This window comes from Nicotiana tabacum, chromosome 6 (genome assembly GCF_000715075.1).
Source record: "Nicotiana tabacum cultivar K326 chromosome 6, ASM71507v2, whole genome shotgun sequence".
In the NCBI taxonomy this organism is placed as follows: domain Eukaryota; kingdom Viridiplantae; phylum Streptophyta; class Magnoliopsida; order Solanales; family Solanaceae; genus Nicotiana; species Nicotiana tabacum.
In genome coordinates, this window is record NC_134085.1 from 128696135 (window position 1) to 128708922 (window position 12788).

At 37.9% G+C, this 12788-nt stretch overlaps 1 long non-coding RNA gene across 1 annotated transcript; it reads right to left on the minus strand.

Annotated features, from left to right (window-relative positions):
* Window positions 1-318: 318 nt before the first annotated feature.
* Window positions 319-2862, minus strand: LOC107780978 (uncharacterized). Its single transcript, XR_001646932.2, has 2 exons — window positions 2580-2862; window positions 319-642 (listed from the first exon to the last, which is right to left on the minus strand). It is a non-coding gene; the product is annotated as an uncharacterized LOC107780978 (long non-coding RNA).
* Window positions 2863-12788: the final 9926 nt, after the last annotated feature.

Below are 12788 nucleotides of genomic sequence, written 5' to 3' on the forward strand. Positions count from 1 at the left end.
GATTTTAACCAAAGGCTGGCCCGTGTTGGGCTTATATTAGGCGGGCCCAGTTATGGTTATTTACTGGCTGGGCCTATCTACCTCTATATTTTAAGCTACGACTTACATGATACATGCTTGTCAAAACCAAATCACTTTAAGTAGGAAATTTAAAATATGAAATAAAATAACCCAAGTTTGGAGATTAATTTGCACTATTACGATTTTGCAAAGAAACATAAGTCAAGCTATTTGAGTTTAATGCCCAGGCCCATTAGCCTGGGCCCAAACTTGTCAAGATTGGTTTTCGCAAGTCTGGCCCAAACTGTATTCAAACAGTTCTACAAATATGGGGGTTATGCTTATTACAAAGTAAAGCATCCTGTTATGAACTTAAACTAGTAGTCATACATAATCAAGCTCGAAAGTAAGACATTCTAAATGGTTTTGACAGTCCATCAACTACAATATACTTCTAAATACAACTATCTGTCTTAGAAAGAAAAGTTTAAGCTAAGAGTAATTTTCTTCTTAATTCTGAGCCTTCCAGCTATTACAAAATCTTTCGAACCAGCTTCAGCTTGCAAGAAGTTTAGCTATAGAGCTGCTTCCCACAAGTCAAGCCTTCAATTCCAACTCTGAAACTTCTTTGCCTTATTGCCACTCACATACAAGCATCAGAAATAAAGGGGAAATTTCAATAGTTATAAAGAATTCATTTAACAATATATTATCAACTAAAAGAAAGGTAGAGCAGGCAGAAAGAAAACAGCAAGAAAACAAGGTCAAATAGTCAAGGTTCAGATTCAGTTAAGTCAGAAATATACTCATAAGTATAAAGTAAACATTCTAGTTCAAACAGACACATAGTAGAGCCATAAACTTTTGCTCTTTTCATATCAACACATTAATTAATAGAAAAGAAACTTAGGGGTTTAAATGAAACAAAGTTTATTAATTAACATGCTAAATGTAAAGGAATCAATACGTGACAAAAGATAATCAAGACTTCATAGAACAGATGAGAGCTATCAGCTTATTCATGCCAAAATTGAGTCTTAGATTCAAGGCAAATACCTAATTACAACAAAATAGACCAAGCCAAGAAAATTAGGTCTCTTAAACAGTAAAAAACAAGTCACAATACAAGTGAAACGGCTGGTTGGAATCTAAAGATGAATCAGCCGGTAAACCCAAACAGCAGCAGTGTAAAACCAAATCCAGAAAAACAGAATCAACACTCGATGTTTCCAAAATCAGAGTATGAGAAACTTAGCCTAGAAGTTTAATCAGAAAAATTAAAGTTTTCAGGAAAAAGGTTTCAGGGAGTTTTTCTCTTTTGTTTTCAGAGCTTTTGGGTGCAGAAAAATGCTGATGAATGTATGTCATTTTTAGAATGATAGTATCTATATATAGACTGCCTAGGGTGGGTATTTTTTTAGGAATATTCTTTATCCTAATTCTAAAAATAGTATTGTTTTTCCTAACAGTTCTAGTACCGCTGTCCTCGTTATCCTATTTTTCAGCATATTTTTTATAACAGCTAGGACAACTGTACACTTTTCTAGAAACTTCTTCTATTTTTATACCCTTTTTACTTCTGAAATTTTACCGTTTACCCAGAAATTCTGACTTAATATCTTTTCTTATTTTATTTTGGTCCCTTATCTTAATTCTAGAAGTTTCCTAAGCAGTTATAGCTGATATTCTTCAGTTAGAATTCCTAAATTACCCTGAAATACCCCTGTAATTCCCCCTTTGTGATCCAGGGCCTGGGCTACATAATTGGCCAATTTTGGGCCTAACTAATTGGGCCTCATTTGCCAATAATCAACTGTTAATGAATTCCTGAAATCAGGCAACTCAAAACAGCTTATATTAAACACCTAAGAGATAACTAAGTTGACTAATTTGAACTAATTAATGTTATTTAATTAACATTAATGGCTGAACTAAACTTTGAATTGCTTCAAAAGTAGTAGTAGTAATCCTAAATGGGTATAGTTAACTAATCATTTAAGATTAACTAATAATCCACTAACTAACAAAATCAGAATTCAAGTAATTCAATTCTAAAATACATATGATTAGTAACAATTCAGGATAAATTATTTGGGTCAGGAATTAAACTCAAACAAACAGTTCCGATATCTAACATGCATGATTACTTATAATGAAAATCGACTAATTAATACATATTAGGAACTAACACCAGGAACAATAAGATAGCATGAAACCCTAGGTTAACAAATCAATGTCAATTAGCTAGAAATTAAACCTAACAACAAGAGAAACTAGCAAAAAGAAAAGATAAACATGCAAAACTTATCAATTCAGAATCAATCAACAACAGGCATTGAACAAATAGATCAAAGAAAATTATGAAAAACCTAATACTAAAAGTTCAAGATTAGATCGCAAAGACAAAACCTAACCTAGGTAGCTAATTTCAAAATAATAATTAAACAAAGAAAGAAAGTCAAAGGGGGTAACAGTTTGGTCGAAAAAAAGACTTGGCCGGATTTGGCCGGACTCTGGCGAGGTTGAAATGAGTCAAACCAACATGAATAAATTAATTTTGTCAAGTGTAACTGACTCACGTAGGTTTGAGCCATATGTTTGCTTGAATTCGTCCCGTGTGATTTTCTTTAGGGTTTTCAGATTTTTAGATCTGAAATTAGTCAAATTTGAGAGGTATTTTGGGGAAATTAGTGAGAGATTGGGGGTTGATGGGAAGAAGGATATAGTCTGGGGTGAGTTTGGTTCGATTTGAAAGTGCTCCGCCGCCGTGAGGCGATTACTGGCGGCGGAGCCAGTGGGGGAAATTTAGTGCGGCTAGGATTGAGGTTTGGGAGAGAGACAGGAGAGTGGGGGTGTTCTGAGGGTATGGGGTCTGTTAGGATAGTTATATAGCAAGGGATGCATGAGTTCTGAGCCGTTAGATCAAAATGATCCAACGACTAGGGTTAGAAAGGGCTAAACGGGGTTGTTTTGGGTAAATGGGGTTGGACTGGGTAGGCTAGGTTTTGGGCTTGGGTTTGGGGGTGGATTTGGGTATAAAAAAATCAGCCCAAGTTCAAATTACAACCTTAACATTTCCGTTTTTTATTTCCTTTTTCTTCGTTTTTCTTTAATTAAAAATCCTAAATTAAATTCTTAAATTAATCTAAATTGTAAAATTAAGATAATTATCCAATTATAAAATTTATAACAATTAGTTGATCCTAAATTGAAATAGAAAAAATTGATAATCAAAAATTAAAAGCTAAGAATGTAAAAATGAGCTAATTTTTGCGATTTTTATTTTATTAAAGTAATTAATTAACCAATTAATCCTAAAAATATGAAAACAAAATTTAAATGCAATGCATGATGCTTTTTTGTTTTTTGATGTTTTTCCAACAAAAATTTAACGTGCACAAAAATACAAACAATTAATAAAATCTTACAAAAAATCCTATAAAATGGCAAATAATTAGAAAAAATATATTTCTTTGATTTTTATAGGAGTATTTCATATAGGGCAAAAATCACACGCTCACAATTGCCCCTCTTTGCTCGGGAACACAAAGGATTTTCTGGCAATGATAAAATGAGCAATTACAAGCGATTTTTGCCCGTTTGAAACTCCACAGGAAGCATCTTTTGGAAAAAGTCTGACCAAACCTTGCTTCCGAGGTTGCCTACATATCCTTGGCTATAAAGGAATTAGGTCAGTGTAGTTCTGGAAGTTATGGTAGCTGGGACTACCGAGAAACTGTGATTTCACTGTTGTTGCTGTTATTTCTGCTTGCTGAGCTCCTTATTACACCAATCGCGCCCCCCTTTTTCCCTCCGTGGAGAGAGAAGTCTGGTTCGAACATTCGTGGGGGTAATAACTCATTTCCTTTTTTGGGAATTAGGTATTGAAGTGTCGCCACCTAACGGATTATGGTGCGTTAGGGCACCTAGAGCGATTAACTCTTAGACTAGTTTGCATTATTAGAGATTTAGGGTAAGGGATCGAAATAACCTTGAGGGGAAGGTGTTAGGCACCCCTCTTGGTCCACAACGGTGGGTCCCGACCAAACTTATACTATGTGAATTAGTCATTTTAGCAAATAAATAATTTTAACACTTTCTTGTAAGTAAAGGAATGTTTTGACATTCTAAGTACATGTATGGTTAAAGTAATGAAAACCAGGGAAAAGGTTTCAACATATGTAAAGAGAAGTAAATTCATTTAAAACATATAGGAGTTGGAAAAAGAGGGGCTCTAGGTTTATTAGCCTATAGGATCACCTACACAATGCCCGATAATCACTCCTCAATGAGGGGCTACACGTGACATTAGCGCGTAGTTATCATATCCTTACTACCCAATTCCCTCCCCCTTGTCATAGCCTAAAGCGTTCTAGTAACCTTGAAAATGTCCTATGCATGCACTACCTGTCCCTTCCTTGTGGCCCTGGAGGTATTTAGGACCTCTAATTTAGGTGGTTCTAGAACTTCCTAAGGTTTTAAAGGATAAAAGTGTAGGCGTCAATCAAAAACAATTAGGTCTGCATTTAAAGAGAACAAATTACAGGCTCACAGTGTGACGACCCGGCCAGTCGTCTCATGAGTTACCGCTTCGTTTTTCGCTATTTTAGCTTCTTTATGCTTCGTTATCCGTGTTTTATGTGATCAGGTTTATTAGTTCGTGTTCGGAGAGGATTTGGTAAGAAATGAGACACTTAGTCTCTTTTAAGAAAGCTTAAGTTCGAAAAGTCAACCGGATGTTGACTTATGTATTAGAAGGCTTGGAACTGAGTTCTGATGGTTTGGTTAGCTTCGGGAGGTGATTTGTGACATAGGAGCGCGATTAGAATGGGTTTTGGAGTTGTAGAGAAGATTTAGGCTTAAATTGGCGAAGTTGATACTTTGGCGGTTCCGGTTGATAGGCGAGATTTTGATATAGGGGTCGGAATGGAATTCTGAGAGTGACAGTAGCTTCGTTGTGTCATTTTGGGATGTGTGTGCAAAATTTTAGGTCATTCGGGCGGGATTTGATAGACTTTTTGATCGAAAGCATAATTTAAGAGTTCTTGGAGTTCTTAGGATTGAATCCCCAGTTAAAATGATGATTTGATGTTGTGTGAGTGTCTCAAGGTTTTGAACAAGTTTGAACGATGTCAGGGGATGTGTTGTTATAATTGGTTTGAAGTTCCGGGAGTTCCGGGTAGGTTCCAGATGTTTTAGGCCAAAATCATAGATGTAGCAGGTCCAGAAGGGTTGCAGGCCTCGGAACCCACCCGTGCAGACTGCACAAAAGGAATTGCGGCCACAGTATGTGCGATGCAAACCGCACAAAATGAAGTGCGACCACAGTGGTTTTGTGCACGCCGCGGTGGTTTTGTACGGACCACGGTTCTTTTGCGCAGACCGCGGTGGTTCTGTGCGGACCGCGGAGGTTGAGATCTGAGGGGTACTCTATAAATGCGATGTTTTGGGTTTTATTTAATATTTTGACATAGAGAGCTCGGATTTTGGTGATTTTTGGAAGGTTTTTCAAGAAATTCATCGGGGGTAAGTGATTCTAAATCAGATTTGGCTAGAGTACATGAATCTATCATTGAATTCATCATTTAATTCATGATTTGGGATGGAATTTGAAAAGAAAATTATGAAATCTTTCAAAAATATAAAATGATGACTTGAAGGACCAAATGGTATCGGAATTGGATAATTTTGGTATGGTTAGACTCGTGAGAGTATGAGGATTCTGAAAATGTAAATTTTACTCGATTCTGAGACGTGGGCCCGAGGCTTGGATTTTGCTAATTTAGGGATTTTTGATATTTTTTGAATGTTTTCACTTGGGCTTTGTTCCCTTAGAATATTGTGGCGCATTCGTTCTGATTTTGGATATATTCGACGCGCTTGGAGGCCAATTCGAGGGGCAAAGGTGTCACAAGCTTGAGAATTAGTCGGTTCTAGGTAAGTAATGGTTGTAAATGATGTCCTAAGGGTTTGAAACCCCGGATTACACATCGTAGTGTTATATTGAGGTGAGACACACGTTGGATGTTGAGCGTGGGGTTTTTTACTACTGAGGATTGTGACTTGGTCTGTCCCGATTGATGATCTTACTACGTATTTGACTGAAATTTATTGGTTATCATCACGATTTGGGTTGATTGCTACATTTGGGCTTCGTGCCAACTATATGGATCCTTCGGCGATTTTTATCAATGTTTCCTCACTGCTTAACTTATTATTTGAACTCAGTCCTGTTGATATCTACGGTTTTACAAACTCAGCCACTTTTACTCAGATTTGAAACTTAAATGATATTTCTACATCATGTTTTGGGCTGAGAACTACTGTTTTACTAATGCCCAAGGGGCTTGTGATGATTTTCGGACTCAGTGAGGCCGAGGGCCATATGTGAGGATATGCTGAGTGATATGAGGCCGAGGGCCTAAGATACTTTATGTGCCAAGAGGTGGCTTGAGTGATGTGAGGCCGAGTGCCGAGTGATGCGAGGTCGAGTGCTGAGTGATGATGCCACGAGGTGGCTTGATATAGCGCTTGGGCCGTAAGGGGCCCCTCCGGAGTCTGCACACCCAGAGTGAGCGCGGGTACCCATTATGATCTGAGAATGAGCCCGAGGGGCTGATACTATTCTGAGTGATTGATACTGAGCCTGAGGAGTGGATTTCTACTTATTATTTACCGATTAAATTACCTGTGTTACTTGTTTTGAAAAGGGATATCATTTGATTTCTTCACTGATTTACTACTTTAAGTGATTTTACTGCTTGATATGGAATTGTTTTGTGCCTTTACATGTTTTCATACTTACATCCATTAATTATAATTTTTACTCACTGAATCGGAGTACTCACATTACTCCCTGCACTATGTGTGTAGATTCAGGCATCGCAGAGTCTACTCCTGAGTGCTGATTCTCCCAGTCCAGGCGGTGATTCGGAGACTACAAGGTAGTTGTTGGCGTTCGCAGCCCTGTGCCTCCCATATCTTATCATTTTCATGTTTTTAGAACTATTGTATCAGATTTAGCGTTCATTAGACTTGTATCCGAATTTCCTAGTTGCTCATGACTAGTGACACCCCGGTTTGGGCTGTGTCGGGATGGTTTTTACTGTTGTTATCGTTAATCCCGTAAATTACGGTTATTATATCATGTTTTAGGACTACATATGGTATTTAACTATTTAAAAGAAGTGGTGTGTTTTTGTCTGGTCGGCCTTGTCTTCACGAGAGGCGCCATCACGATCGGGTTCGAGGAATTGGGTCGTGACAAGTTGGTATCAGAGCCTAGGTTACATAGGTCTCACGAGTTGTGAGAAGGTTTAGTAGAGTCTCGCAGATCGATACAGAGACGTCTGTATTTATCCTCGAGAGGCTGCAGAACCTTTTTAGGAAAAAACTTCATATTCTTGAAATTCTTATCGTGCGAACTTGTTGGTCCGAATACTAAACTTATGTTATTCCATTCTCTCACAGATGGTGAGGAGGCGAGCTACCGGACGAGGTGGACGACCACCAGTGCCACCCAGTGAGGCCACCACTGGTCGTAGACACGGTCGTGGTTGTGGCAGAGGTAGAGCAGAGAGGGCAACACCTATAGATCCACCAACTACCCTAGCTCCGGATCAGGCTCCAGCTATAGATGCTCCAGCAGCACCAGTTCAGGCACCAGCTGTTCCCATCGTGATTCTGGGTCTTTAGGAGGCCTTGGCACAGATCTTATCAGTTTGCACTAGCCTAGCTCAGGCAGTTTCAGCCACTACAGCAGCAGCTACTTCACAGGACGGGGGAGGAAATCAGACCTCCTGCTACTCGCACACCTGAGAAGGTAGTGCAGGGACCACCTCACAACGGGGGCACCTCTAGCTCAGCCGATTGCACCAGCTTAGGAGTTTGTTGTGCCAATTATGTTGGATGATGAACAGCGTCGTCTTGAGAGGTTTAGTAGACTCTAGCCTCCGTTATTCAATGGTGCTGAGGGTGAGGATGCCCAGGGTTTTCTTGATAAGTATCAGCGGATGCTCCGTACAACAGGGATTCTTGAGACTAGAGGTGTGGCATTTACCACCTTTCAGTTTACTAGGGCTGCCTTCACATGGTGGGAGGCGTATGAGAGGCGTAGGCCGGTTGGAGAAGCGCCCCTTACTTGGCATGAGTTCTCCACTCCCTTCTTGGAGAAGTATGTACCATAGTCTCGCAGAGAGGAGTTGCGTAGGCAATTTGAGTGGTTGCGACAGGGGGATATGACTATGTCACAGTATGAGTCGAGGTTTTCTGAGTTAGCTCGTCATGTCGTCTGGATGATTTCAACAGATCGTGAGAGGATTAGGAGATTTGTTGATGGCCTTAACTACCATCTCTGTATTCTGATGACAAGAGAGAGAGTGTTGGGTGCTACGTTCAAGAAGGTGGTCGATATCGCTCGCGAGATTGAGACGGTTCGTCGTCATGATCGAGAGGAGAGGGAGGCCAAGAGGCCTCGAGGATCTGGCAGTTACAGTGGTGCTCTTTTGAGGGGCCAGTTCCAGCATGGTAGAGTTTGTTTTTTTAGCCCTGCTCAGTCAGCCCGCCTAGGTTATCGTGGGCATCTTCGGGTCATGGTTATCATGGTACTCAGCAAGGCCAGTCATCACTTAGTGCCCTTCCAGCCCAGAGTTCATCTCGTGCTCCGTCAGCTCAGGGTTCTACTATGCCGAGTGCATCAGCTGGTTACTTTGGTGCGAGGGGTTCCCTTCAGTGCCCTTCTCCAGCACCTGGTGTCACACCTCCTTTTTCCGCCCCCTCGAGGGTGAAGGAGTTTTTTCCAATTAAAGGACAATCGAAACGGGATTTATTTATTTATTTTAGAGTCGCCACTTGAGAGATTTAGGGTGTCCTAAGTCACCAATTTTAATCCCGAATCGAGGAGAAGAATGACTCCATATTATAGTCTGCGTACCAGAAATAATACGGTCGCTCGAGTTCCGTGGTTCTAGTACGGTCGCTCAACTGTTATATTCGGCTTGATTATCTGATTTTTATACAAATAAGAACTTATGTGCAAGTTTTATCTTTTTAACCGCTTTTATCATTTTTTATTTTATTTTTACAAGAATGTGAACATTGTTTAAAACATGTCTTTGGATTACGTCACATGAAATGCACCCGCAATCCGGAACACATTTTATTCAATGTTTTGGGATTTGGATTTGGGTCACATGAATGCGCACCCGTGCTTAAGAATGTATTATTGTTAAAATCGTGCCTAAAGCGATTAGCGTATTATTATTTATGGGTAAGACCGTGGAATTCACTAAACAGTCTATCCTGAATTCTAAATACTTAATTAAACATTTATCGAGGGCCCCGCAATTGGTGCATTTTATTGCGCGAGGCTCATCTCATTTTATTTTTAAAAAAAGGTCAGTCCTAAAATGCCTACATTTTTATTTGAAATTTGTCTCTACAAAATAAAAGAGAAAATATCTTAATTTATTTACATGTTATCACCTAGTTACATTATACTAGGCATGTTCTCAGTTTGTCAAATTAAAAAAAAATATAGCAATCTAATTTTAATCCTAGACCATTTACATGCTGAAATTAACCAATATTATTTAACTTAAACAATATTTCTGCCAAGTTCCTACTAGATGGCCTATTCGTTTGATTTTTTACTTGACGGAGTTACTACACCATTTATTTATTTATTGGCAATATATAGATAGTTCAATCGTTAAGCTATCGTCGGATGTTACACTGTATGTATTAAATAGCTACACGATTCTGATTTTTTGCAAACTAAATAAATTATACATACAAATAAAATTCAGAATATAATTAAAGCTAATTCAGAATTTCAACTCTTCATTTTCCTATTCATTAACCAGCGTGTCAGATGTGTACCTGATATTGGAAGCAAAAGAAAATAAAGATGAGAATCAGCAGCAGTAATAACAGCACAACACAGCAACAACAGCCCAACAACAGTAACAACCCAGTAACAGACCGGTAGAGTAGTAATCCCAAAACAAATGCTTCCAACTTTTATAAAACAACAACAATTAATGCGGATTTCAAACAATGAAAGAAAGCAAAAGATTTTTTTTTAGTTTTTTATTTATTTGAAAGTTTGAATATTTTTCGGAATTTTTCTCTCTCTTAAATATTCAGCTTTTTTTTTCTCTGTTTGTGTTTTTCTATTCTGTCTATATATTCTTTTTTTTTTCAGATTCGTTCCTCTCTCTTCTCTCTTCTCTGTCTGTTCTTATTATCTCCCTCAAAATCTGATTTAAAGACCTTTACTTATATCCCCAATCCTTTAATCAATTAAAATCAACCCATTTTCTCTACCAAACCCATTATCTTCCCACTCATCCCCATTACATTAAATAAATATATCACACCACCCCATTATATTTTGTCCCCCATGCCTAACATAAACAAATACAAGATTCCCCCACACTAAAATTTGTCTTGTCCCCCCTTTATATTAAACAACTATATCACAACCCACCCCATTTCATTTTGTCCCCCATGCTTCACATAAAAAATTACGAAATGTACAATTCCTAAACTACCCCTCCGACCTTATTGCAATTACCATTTTACCCCCAAACGTACTGCGATTTACCAAATTACCCCATCAGCTATAACAAATCAATTAATCAAACTCAACCAAAATATAGTCAATATGACCAATTTCTACATAAATTCAAACAACAAATCTCATGAACATGATTTCTTCAACATTTCAACAACAAATCACATGAACACAAATTGCACAACAAAGAACAACTAAAATTTGATTGAACAATATTTTTAGCAACAACAAACCTATTTTCGGATTCAATAACAACAATCAAACAAATATATTTAGATTTCTAAATTCAATAATATTGAACTTAAAATCAACTCTAACAACATTACAACAAACAATTCCTATATTAAACTTTAAACAAGATTATGAGACAAATTCAAGAAAATAATCATAAATGGTAAACAAGAAATCAAGCTATATAAATTTCGGATTCAAGAACAAACAACAAAGTATGAACATGAATGAAATCTATTTTAAACAACAAACATGATGGATTCAAACGATTAAATCAACATATTTCCCTTAACACAACTAAATTCTTTTAGACAAATAACAAGATCGACGAAGAAACCATTATGAACTTAAACTTGAACTTAACAATATTAACAATTTCTAAAAATACATAAACACATGAAACAAATTGAAGAAACAATTAATTAATTTTCAATTTGTATCTCACCAACATTATACTAACAACTTTTACCTAAACAATAAAACAAACATGAAATAAACATGAAAAACCACTAATTAAATTTCCATTTGAAATCTGAAATTAACTTAACAAAACATATGAACATGAACAAAACAAAAAAAAATCAAATATCTAACCATAGACATAAACAAAACAAACATTTGCCGATATTAGATTCGAGAATATCAAAACAATATAAACAAAATAAAACTCAAAATCTACTAACCGGATCGACACGAAATATGTACGGACTGTTTTGACGAGCCTCGACCAAATCTCGACCAAATGACGACGAACACGAACCTACGAAGCAACTGAAGCAACAACAACAGTCGACGCGGCAGAAGCGATCCTCGAGCAGCGATAGCATCCATGGACGACGACGAGGAAGGGTCAGCCATGGAGTCAGCAGTACGAGCTGCTGTGTCGACGAAACAGTGTTCGGACTGTTGTTCATTGGACGAAGAAGATGAAGCAGCCATTACTGGTTGGGTCTGTTTGGATGGGGAAGATGAAGGCAGGAACATCAGTATGGTAATGGCGGACTGCTTGGTCGTTTGAACGAGGCAATGGCGGACCGCTTGGTGGAGCTGGGCAGCCATGGATGTCGAGCTCAAGCTCGAGCTTGATGACGGACGAAGAAGATGAAGTGACGACGCAGAGACAGCTGCGTGAACAGCAGCAGCTATGGTTCTTGGGGTCGTTTGTACGCGACGAACTGGAGCAACAATGGTGGACTGCTTGTGGTCGTTCGGGCTGTGTGTGGAGCTGACGAGCTGTTTGTTAGTGGCGTTTGGATGTGAGGGAGTGGGGTCGAGGGCAGGGCTGGAGGGGAGGCCATGGTTGGGGTCTTGGGTGTCTTGCTTGAGGAAGAAGAGGAAGAAAGATAGAGAAGGGGGGACGGGTAGTTTAGTGTTTAGGTTAGGGTTTTTTGATTTTGTTTTTCTTTTTGTTTTTTTTTTTTTGTTTTTTTGAAATGCAAGATAATAAGGGTGTTTGGTTATGGACCAGGTCGACCCAGTTCGGAATGGACTGGGTCATAGGGAAGGTGGGGCCATTTTTTAGGCTTGTGGCTTGAAATTGAAGAAGAGGCCCAATTCCGATTTTTTTGTATTTTTGTTTTCTTTTTTCTTCTTTTATTTATCTAAAACTAAATTATAAAAATACTTAAATTATTATTAAGAACTAAATTAAGTTATAAAAGCGCAAATTAAATCCCAATAACAATTAACGCACAATTAAGTAATAATTAAGCATAAAATTGTATATTTGGACATTAAATGCTAAAAATGCAAACGATGCCTATTTTTGTAATTTTTATTTTTTGTAAAACAAACATAATTACTAACAATTGTAGAATTAAATCCTACATGAAAAATGCGACATATTTTTATATTTTTTATTAATTTAGCAAATAAACATGCACAGACAAACACAAACAATTATCTAAAAATATCACAATTGCACACCAAGAAAAATCATTTTATTTTTGAATTTCTTGGGAGTAATTCTCATATAGGGCAA